This window comes from Triturus cristatus, chromosome 12 (genome assembly GCF_964204655.1).
Source record: "Triturus cristatus chromosome 12, aTriCri1.1, whole genome shotgun sequence".
Lineage (NCBI taxonomy): Eukaryota > Metazoa > Chordata > Amphibia > Caudata > Salamandridae > Triturus > Triturus cristatus.
The window spans coordinates 688,180,219-688,190,348 of record NC_140595.1 but is presented as its reverse complement, the minus strand read 5'-3'; positions in this window follow the sequence as shown (position 1 = coordinate 688,190,348).

The window sequence follows — 10,130 nt, the reverse complement described above, 5'->3', positions numbered from 1 at the left end:
TGAGACCTATTAGCTTCCGGAAAGGAGCTGCATGATATGGAGGGTGCCGTGACCGCGAAAAGGTGAGCGGTGAGGTCTTGGTGTGCAGCGTCGGGCAGATACCTCTGGGCGGCGGGAGTGGGTGGGGTACAGCAGCCTGAATGCAGAAAGACGGCAGAGCGATTTAGGCGTACGCTCTCGTATATACTCTGCCACAGCGTCGGATTGGTAACGCCGGCACTGGTGCAATGCCTGAGGAGCCGTGCCGAGTTCCAACTGTGGGCTGCTTTTTGGAGCAGTCTTGGGGGCAGATTTGGGCAGTGTCGCTGTTGTTTGGATACAGCCAGCGGCCCAGTGGGTGTCTGAATGGCCCTTCTGGAGGCAGATGGGCGTCATTACTTTACGTTTAGCAACAGGCAGAGGTCTCACTTTCTTTCTATTACAGGGCCTCCCATTAATGTATGCATACCTAGCAGGGCTGGGGGGCCTGAGCAGGAGTGGCCTCACTTGTTTTTAAGTCATCAGTGTAAATGAATATGTGCATTTTTTTGTATCTCTGCCACCCCCCCCCTCCTCCCTTTTTTAAATAGAATTTCGCCGAAGCAGTGTTTTGAGGAAAGGCAATATGCAAATGTGGGCCACTTTTTTTCAGCGTGCCCGGGCCGATTTTGAATCCTAATCCAACCCTGCTCTGCCATTACTAATTCTGTACTATCTTTCAGATGTGGGAGCTTGAGAGTTCCACAAGGTCGCGGCACGTGGTTGGAGACTGAGCGGTGGCATAAAGGTAAGTTGTGACGGTTTTGTACACAGTGTGGGCACTCAGTGTCCCTCCTCATCTCTTTCTGTCTCTCCCTCACACTCTTTCTATCTCCCTCTTCCTCTTACACTGTTTATCTCTTTCTCTCTCTCTCTTCCTCTCTCTCTGTTTCTCTCTCTCTCACTCTTCCTCTGTTTCTCTTTCTCACACTCTTTCTCTCTCTCTTCCTCTCTCTCACTGTTTCACTCTCTCTCTTCGTCTTTCTCACTTTTTCTCTCTGTCTTCTTCTCACTTTCTTTCTTTTTCTCTCTCTCTTTCTCTCACTCTAACTCTCACTGTTTTTCTCTTTCTCTCTGTCGTCTGCTCACTCTTTCTTTCTTTCTCTATCTCTTCCTCTCTCCTTTGATGGACGCATGACGCATCACGAATCAACGTTCACCTCCCCAACACCACCAAAGCTGAACGCGTGAAAAATCTGCGATGATGTGTGGCCAACCTGAAAGCATGACAAAGTTGCTTCGGCACGTGGTGGACCCTCTTACACACATGCCGGTGGCAGAAGGTGAGCAAAGAGACTTATTTCCGCAGCAGCAGGCAGTCACCTCTGGGCGGTGGGAGTGGATAGTGTGCAGCAGTCTGGGAGCACAAGAGCGCACAGACACCTCCGAGCAGTGGGAGTGGCTAGGGTGCACCAGCCTCATTGCGCATTAGCGAAACAGAGAATTACGCGTGTGCAGTTGTATGTACTCTGCAATTACTAATTCTGTACTATCTTTCAGATCACTAAACTTGGGGGCTGCACTATCTTCCGGCACGTGGTTGGAGATACGCCGGTGGCACAAAGGTGAGCTGCAAAGATTTTCTCCAGTGTCAACACTCCCTCTCCATCTCTGCCTTTCTCTCTCCCACACATTCTCTCTTTCTCTGTCTCTTACTCTCTCTCTCATTCATTCTTTCTCTGTTCCTCTCTCTCACTCTTTCTCTCTCTCTCCCTCACTCTTTATCTCTTTCTCCTCCTCTCTCACTCACTCTTTCTCTCTTTGTCTGTCTTCCTCTCTCTCACTCTTTCTCTCTTCCTCTCTCACTTTCACTCGCTCTCTTACTCACTCTCACTTTTTCTCTCTCTCTTCCTCTCTCTCACACTGTTTCTCTCTTTCTCTCTTCCTTGAAACAGAGAATTACGCGTGTGCAGTTGTATGTACTCTGCAATAACTACATCTATACTATCTTTCAGATCACTAAACTTGAGGGTACACTATGTCCCGGCACGTGGTTGGAGACACACTGGTGGCACAAAGGTGAGCTGTGAAGATTTTCTCCAGTGTCAACACTCCATCTCCATCTCTTACTTTCTCTCTCTCCCAGACTTTCTCTCTTTCTCTGTCTCTTCCTCTCTCTCATTCTTTCTTTCTCTTTTCCTCTCTCTCACTCTTTCTCTCTCCCTCTCAGTTTCTCTCTCTCTCTTCCTCTCTCTCTTCCTCTCTCTCACACTGTTTCTCTATTTAGCTCTCTCTCTTCCTCTCTCTCACACTCTTTCTCTTGTTGTCTTTCTCTCTGTCTCACTCTTTCTCTCTTTGTCTGGCTTCCTCTCTCTCACTCTTTCTCTCTTCCTCTCTTATTATTTCTCTCTCTCTCTTCCTCTCTCTCACTCTTTCTCTCTCTCTTCCTCTCTCTCACACTGATTCTCTCTTCCTCGTATCTCACTCTTTCTCTCTTTCTCTCTCTTTCTCTGTATTCCTCTCTCTCACACTGTTTCTCTCTTCCTTGTAGCTCACTCTTTCTCTCTTCCTCTGTCTCACTCTTTCTCTCTCTCTCTATCTCCTTTGCTGGACTCATGATGCACCATCTTATCTTTCTTTTTGTCTTGCAGGCTGTGAATCACAAATGGACCAGCGATGACACGCCACGGCTGTACATGTGTGTTTTGTTTTAATAAAATGTTTTATATGTAAATCTATACATGACTAAGATTCTTATTTCTCCAACCTCACAAGCATCTTTTTACTAATAGTTCGTAGAGGGACATTTCCGGGCCCAAGAAGGTTGTTGGGGGTATGCTGGTGATGTGGGAAGAGGGTGCATTACCTGCTAATGTGGGGAGAAGCAGCGTGAAAGGGGTATCTCTCACAGAAAGAACTCCGGTATGTTTTCAGAAATGCTTCGGACAGATGCCAGCTGACGGACTGAATCACAAAATGGCTTTTCAATGCTCATATAGTGTGACTTATGAACAGTTTGGACCCAGGCTCACAGAGGGACAACTGCGGCCCGTCCGCTCGACTCACAGAGGCAGAACTACGAGCCGTCCGGTACAGAAGCATACTAGCTCGCAAAGGGAGACAGCTGCGAGCCGACGGACTGGCTTCTAAAGGCATAGCTGCGAAGTGGTGATGTTGGGCACAGGGAGCGTGAAAGGGTTATCTTCCTACTGGTGTCCTGTAGTGGAAGTCGTGCTGCCTGGCGCTCACCTGTTTCTCCTTATTGGTAATAAATCTTAAACCTTGACTGTGTCCAAATCATCATTACACAAAGCTCCACTATATGAAATTGCCCCCTGAACCATTCTTTTATATTTTCACTCGATGCAAGGCACAAGATGGCTGCTAACAGTTCCTGGTTTGAAGTGTTAGCAGCCAATCAGAGGACACTTCCTGTTTTGAAGTGTTAGCAGCCAATCAGAGGCAAGCTCGTGCTCGGGAGTTAGGCACCGACCAGATATATATATATTTTTTCCTTGAATATCTCAAAAACTACTGAACGGATTTACACAAACCGCGCTTTCTGGACCAAGAACTTTCTCCCTGCCAAATGTGGCGTAATTCCGTTCAGCAGTTTGACTTGTAGGCTTGTCTAAAGTTTCCTATGGAAAATGCATTGAGAAAACACGTTTTGACAACCCCCTTTTTTCTCAGCCCCCCCTTGACCAATCACCCCTAAACTTTTAAGATAGGAGCTGATTAAAAAAGAGAAACTTTTTGGAAAATTTCGTAAAGAATCGTCAAACGACACCAAAGTTATAAACAGATGGAGGGCTCCAGGAGGGGGTCCGCGCAATCCCCCTCCCAACATGAGTGAAGCCCTGAGACTGCGGGGACACCAGCGGGTCCCCGCAGCCCCAGCGAGCCCCCGCTTTTATTTTTTAAGAAATGCCCCCGGGACCTAGCCCATCCCGGTGTCTCATTAAAATAAAACACGGGAACCCGCAACCCCAGCGCGAATTGCGCCAATTTCTTTTTTTTTTAAATGTTTTTTTGGGCCCTGGGGGTCCTTCTGGGGCTCCCTGAGCAAGCCTAGGGGTTCAGGGTGTTTCTACCCTGCCCACTACTCTTGTTTTCTACCTTTCTTACACTGTTTTCTGGTGACTTGCTTCTACCGAGCTCGTGCTTGGGACTTAGGCTCCGCCCAGATATCGAAACTTTTATTTTCTAATTTCTCAGCAACTACTGAATGGATTTACACCATTTAAAAAAAAAGGTCACTTTCTGATTCAAGCACTATCTTTTTGCCAAATTTGGGGTAATTCCGTACAGTAGTTTTGGCTCTAGCCTTGCACAATGTTTCCTATGGGAAATTGTTTTTTTGACTCTTTTTCTTTGAATTTCTCAAAAACTACTGAACGGATTTACACCATTTAAAAAAAAGGTCATTTTCTGAACCAAGCTCTACCTTTCTGCCAGGTTTGTGGTAATTGCGTTCAGCAGTTCGGGCTGTAGCTCGTCGCAAAATTTCCTATAAAAATGAACATGAGGAAAACGCATTTTGGGACCCCCCTTTTTTCTCAGCCCCTGCTTGATGAATCACTCCCAAACTTTCAGGATCGGAGCTGACCTAAAAAGTGCAACTTTTTGTGAAATTTCATAAAGAGTCGTCAAACGATGCCAAAGTTATTAGCAAATCAAAAAATGCTTTTCCTATGGAAACTAGGTTGTAACTATAACTACCTACTGGAGAAAAAAAATATATATATATATATATGTATATATATCCAAAACCACAATCCTGGTACCAAACGACCTCTTGCAGAAAACGGAAAATCAGGTACGGACCACTCAGCAGTTCAAGTTATGTCATGCTTTATTTTTCCTCCAGCAACATGACGCGTTTCGACCGGGTTTTCCCGGTCTTGATCACATGACATGTCGAAACCCAGTGGTGTTTTTATACAGTTGCACCTTAAAATTAGCTCCTCCCATATCTCTCGTGGAGCTAGACAACAGACTAATATTTCATGATGTTAAAAGGCTAAACACTAAAGAACAGCATTGTCTCATTACTATAAAACTTTCCAAATGGTATTCGCTTTCTGTAATAAAAATATTTGCTTACATTATTTACCAAATTTCAATAAATACGACATATAATACATATTCGAAATATAGGGCAAGTGCCCATTTCAATGGTAGTATCGAATTAACCTAAACAATCATCATGATATTCATATTATTTTACGCCTGTTGACAAACTAAAGTGCATAGTGCCAAATAAGTGCCACAAAGATTAGAAAAAGTGCTATAACAACTGTATTAGTGATAAAAGTAAATGCCAAGTCAACTAATTATGCCTAGTAGACTCACTTACTAAATTTAAATAAATAAATGGATTGGTTGTACAGACTTTCTCAAACTTGATCTCATCAATGTAAAGTGCTAATTCATAATATGTTAATATCACACCAGAATGCATTAAGCCAATTGGCCGAGACCCTAAAGTGCAATAACATAGCTGCGTTGAAAAGTGCAAAAAACGCTGTGTTCATCTGATATAATACCATGATCTAAAGTCATATTAATACAGTACATCTCATTTTTCCAAATTAAACAGTAGTCATTAATACCGCTCTCCTAACTCGACCAATAATCACCAGATCCCAATACCTCAAAGACACCGGATAAAAACCAGTAAAACCAGAAAATTAGTAAAACCAGCTAAAACCCGATAAAAGTAAGGCTAAAATCCAGATAAAAATTGGTCATGCCTAAAAAGATGCATTAAAAGTCATTTCTCAGATATAGCAGCAGTAGACATTAACATAACCTATAGTATAGCTACTGGATCACACATTTAGTAAATCAGACTCATTATTAAACATCTCACTTGTAAATACAGATTATAATTCATTATAATAAAGTTTTATAAAAAATTGTACAAGTCTTCTCCAGTCTTCAGGCCATTTGGCATCTTTGTGTCTAATTGTAAACTATACTGACTCTCCAATTGCCGCAACTTCTTCTCCCTGTTCCCCCCTCTTAATGATCTGGGGACTGCGTCTATTACAAAATAACTAAGATCTTTTAAGTTATTTTGATGCACAAGTTTAAAATGACGCGCGACCGGATAGCTAGAGTCCGAATTTACAATCGCACGGAGATGCTGTAAAATACGATTAAAAACCTGAAGCTTAGTACTCCCTACATACCGGAGATGACATGTGCATTCCAGTACACATATCGCATGGTCGGTTTTACAAGTAAATAGCCCTTTGATTTTACATGGGGTATGAGCAAATGCATCTACGTACTCCTGTTTATTGATCCTGAACTTGCATGCCCTACAGGAACTACATTTATAAAAACCTGTTCTGTTTGATAGCCAATGCCTCGTTTCACATACTTCTGGACTTGTTTTAACAAGAGCATCCCACATAGAGGGTGCCCTTCTAAAAGTAATGGTTGGCAATTCATCTAATCCTGGGGCAAGAGTGATATCGGTTTTTAATATAGGCCAGTTCTTATTTATAATCTTTCTGACTTGCTTCTCTTGGCAGCTATATGTTGTTATTAACCTAAGCAGAGTTTCCTCATTTTGTTGATCCCTTGCTCTCACTGATGCTAGTCCGCCCGTGCTGTTTAGCAGGGCTGGTTCGCTCGCTGTGATTGTGTATGTTAATCAATAATTAAACTTAACAAATTAGCATGTTTCAAAATGAACCCAGTTGGAACCCGAGCACAAGGTTAGAGCATCCTCACAGCTGCTCTTTCAACCAGTTTTCATGTGAAGGGCCTTTGCAAATTGCTTGATACATGGCAAGAGTCTACTGAATTTAAGAGGCTTCTCCTTCATGGGTGGTCAGTCGCAAGAGACCTTGAGTTCAAAGTAGTTTTTTTTTTTTTCGAGATTCCTTCTTGGGGTGCTGACAGTCACCGACAGTTGCTTATCCTTAGAGGTTTGAGCGAGACAGAGACCTGATGGTTAGCCGGCTGGGCGACTTGTTTAGATCACTTTAAAGTCTGTCTATGGGTGATGCCTTAGGCCCTCATTACAAGTTTTCTGGAATTTTGAGCTAGAGAACACAGGGACATAATCTTATCTTCTGCCCAGTGTCCGCGCACCAAATTCTGACTGTTCAGATTTTTCTCCCGAAATTGAGAATATCAATATAGACTGCGGGATACCGGGTCGCTTTTTGTGTGGATTCCCTAATTCCAGCTATGAATTGGAAGACCTTTTTGACATACTCAGAAGAGACGGAAAATGTCAGTAGCATGGCTGTTGAGGTCTGGGGATCCTGGGTGCGGGCCCGGGTTTAAGTGCAGGGCAGAGTTGGGGTATGCTGTGGGGAGAGTGATCTGCTCCCCTGTGACGCTCTTTGTGTGGAGGGAGATCCGCGTAGAGCGTACGTACAGTCAGCCGCAAGGTATGCCAATGGCCATGGCTATCCTGCTTTCAGGGCCAGTGGGCAAGAGGGGGGGTGAAGAGGGTCTAGAGCCTGACAATGGGCGAGCATTGTTTGCTGCTTTTTTTGTGCTTATCAAACTTTGAAAGACATTTCAATTAATGCAAGAATGCTATATGTGCATTCTATAACAGGAGACATAGACAGGGCAGGTTCTCTGGCCCTGTGTTTGGTCAGTTTATAAAGGCCAAGCTCACACATTGCAGCAAACAGCCAGTGGTGTGCCAGTGTGCCATGTCCTCCTGCTAACACTGACTGGAAATCTTTTAATCACAACGTTGGTTTCGTATTAAGATGAATCTGAGCTGACCTGACCTACAAAAGATTATTGATGAGGAAAACATAGGAGATATCAGCGTGACGGGTTCCTACCACAGGGTGTGTGCAGCAAAACACCTCCCCGGCTTCCTCAATGCGCTCCTCCAGGTCACATTCTACCTAACACAATAAATAGCCTTGTTTCAAAACAATGTCTCTAAGCAACAATCTTTAGCTCCATCAATCCAGCAATTGTGCAACGTAGCCTGAAACACCAGGCTGCCCACATGGCCAGCACCTGGGACCTACTGGCAGTGTGGTGGTGGGCATGGGGTCCTGAGGTGATCTTAGGGGTGCAACATGAATTTGTGTGGTAGTCAAGTTATATGGAGATTTATTTATTCAAGAAGGTACAGAGGTAATGACTGCCCATCAGAAACAGTTGATGTTCACAACTTATACTCACTCCTAAAGTGCTACAGGCAGTGTTCCATCCAGACAGAACACTCATGCATCATGCTTCCCTAGGGGACCTGTGCTACACAGAGATACAGAAGGAGAGACATGCCAAGCACAGGATAAAACAGTGGCGGTGCTTGACGCAACACTGGAAGGCTTCATATAACATAGGAGCAGGTCCTACTGTAGGAATGGAAAATGTCTCATCCAGATCAAACATGTTTAATGTCACATTTGTACCCCATCGTCTAGGAATGGACTTGTTGTCCTGCAAATCGACTAAACCATGCCCTTTACAGGTCCCCTTCTGAGACTTGACTCCATCCTCAGAAAAGGTCTGTGTCTCTCATAGCTTATCCTGAGGCTGAACCTCTGTCCATGGGCAACTATTTTGAGGCTTCTCATTTACGTTTGTCTATAGTCTATATTTTCTTGCTTCCTCTATACATACAATTTCATATATCGCAAACCTGTCCTCAGAGGCGGCAAAGCATTGCAGCCTGGGTGGAGAACATGCCCAGGCTACCAGTCCCTGCCTGAACGCTGAACCACGGCGCTCATACTAGTCACAATACTGCATTGCAGTGTTGTGATTGACTTAGAGCAGCCTGGGTCATTCCTTGGTGATCTGTTCCTGTGCCGGGAGAGATGCAGTGAGACAATAGTGGAGAGAGGGGGTAAGAAGTGGGAAGGATGTGAGTTTATTTCTTCTTTTTTACTCCCTCTCCCCCCGCCCTTGCACACTCCGAATTGTGCCATCCACCATTGCCTTGTACCATAGTGCAAGAGTGCCTGCGTTGGCGCTAGGCAGCCAAAATGGCACCAGCACAGGGACAAGGACAGGAATGGGCCATAATCTTTTAAAAAGGGTGCGTTACTGCCCTTTGCCTGTGACGCAGCGCAGTGCAGTAAGGTAACTTGCTGCGCTGTGCCACAAACACATACATATGCCCCAGAGTGTAGCAATAACATTTAGATTGGAGACTACGTACGTATTAAAGATCCTGTACATGTGTTGAACGGAATGCGAAGTTCTAGATACCTGTGAGGGTGAAAGCTGTGAGTGGCAATGTGATCGAGATTAATGGTCATGAATGTTGCCGAAGCAGGGTGGTCAAAGTGAATGATAAACTGACAGACGTCAGTCAAACTTTGCCAAAGTTTTACATTTTTCAAAACCAGACTGAGAGTGTTTTTGAACAATGTTAAACTAATGGCCCCCACACCATGAGAGCTTTTAATAGTCGGGTACTTTTTTACATTTTGTATTGTTATCAGCAACAGCTGTTACCTAGCGGTGAACGACAGCAAAAAAAGGCATCCGACCGCCCTGTCTAAGGGGCATATTATCAAGGACGCTGTTAAAATTATTGCCGCTTTTGCGGCAGAAAACTACCGCTAAAGCGGCAATAATGGGCTTGATAATATGCCCTGGAGAATAGCAATAGAAGCCCATGTTGACACCAGAAGATGGGCTTCTATGGGAATTTTTAAGGGCATATTATCAAGCCCATTATCGCCGCTTTAGCGGCAGTTTTCTGCCGTTAAACCGGTGATAATTTTTAACGCCGTCCTTGATAATATGCCCCTAAATTGGGCGGATGTATGGATGGCTCGCCTCCGATGGGTTGTACTCTGTCGTGCTGTCAGAGGAGAATGTCGCCAATGGAGCCGGATAAGGCTCAGTGTCTAAGTACTGTGGGGCAGATTTACAAGTCACTTTTAACATGGGAAAAGTGACGCAAATGTGGCGCAAGGAGCTCGTAAATCTGCCCCTGTTGGTCTACCCACCTGTAAATCGGGCGAGTGATACAGCGTTTGGCGGAGTGGGTTCTCCGTTGCTTTTGTAACAGAATATCTTCTCCGCCCAAACTCTAAATCAGCCCCTTAGTATGTTAATGAGAGTACAGAGAGTCTTTTACCATGTTACCGATCAGTGTTGGATGTACCCACAGGCAAAGAGACTTTACTTTGTGGCTAGTGGTTAGACAGAACCCATCG